General features: G+C 37.2%; 1 protein-coding gene across 3 annotated transcripts in view; it reads left to right on the top strand.

Moving 5' to 3' along the window:
• The window catches only part of LOC119588720 (probable sodium/potassium/calcium exchanger CG1090), a 38,169-nt gene that overhangs the window by 32,753 nt on the left and 4,735 nt on the right, over positions 1 to 681 (top strand). The window lies entirely within an intron of this gene.

Below are 681 nucleotides of genomic sequence, written 5' to 3'. Positions count from 1 at the left end.
ACCTATTCTTATATTGACCACCGTTTTAATGAAAGAAGTTAAGCTACATGCAAGAGAGTCTGACGGCGAGGTAGCAACAATTGTCACTTGGTTATAAAGTCAAATGTTTCAGAGGGATTGTGCCACTGTTCGGCGGATTAAGAGGTTTGGTTGCAATATCAAGAGACTTGTATTCCATGTGAATATTTTTATCTCTGAAGTTTATTGCTGAATTGTGGAGACGTAGCATTTGCGTGTGTGCATATTTCATAAACGTTTGAAAGGATATGCATTTGAGTTTTACGTGGGGATTCGCGTAGAAAGTGGTATAGATTAGGAGAGGTGACCGGTACGTGATGTAGAATTCAAGTTTCTTACCCTTAAATCCGTATATAGTATACAATAATCTTGCAATAATATTCTGCACTGGTCAGCGAAACGTTACGAGACTGAGTAGAATAATTACATATTTTTTAAAAGAAAAATTTTCTCTTACTCTAAAATGGATAATTTTTATAAGTCGTTACACCTAATAAACATGGACAGGTGTGTGGTGTTTGGTAGCTAGTAACCACGAGTGAATCACTAGCATAAGCTTTTGAGCGTGACAAACTCCAGTTAAGAGCCTTCACATATGAGAATCACTTTTGAAAATGGATACTAAGTGGACAAGAAGCAATATCGTGCCTCTGTCTGTACCGA

Source organism: Penaeus monodon, chromosome 24 (assembly GCF_015228065.2).
Source record: "Penaeus monodon isolate SGIC_2016 chromosome 24, NSTDA_Pmon_1, whole genome shotgun sequence".
In the NCBI taxonomy this organism is placed as follows: Eukaryota; Metazoa; Arthropoda; class Malacostraca; order Decapoda; family Penaeidae; genus Penaeus; species Penaeus monodon.
This window is presented reverse-complemented; position numbering and strand designations above follow the sequence as displayed.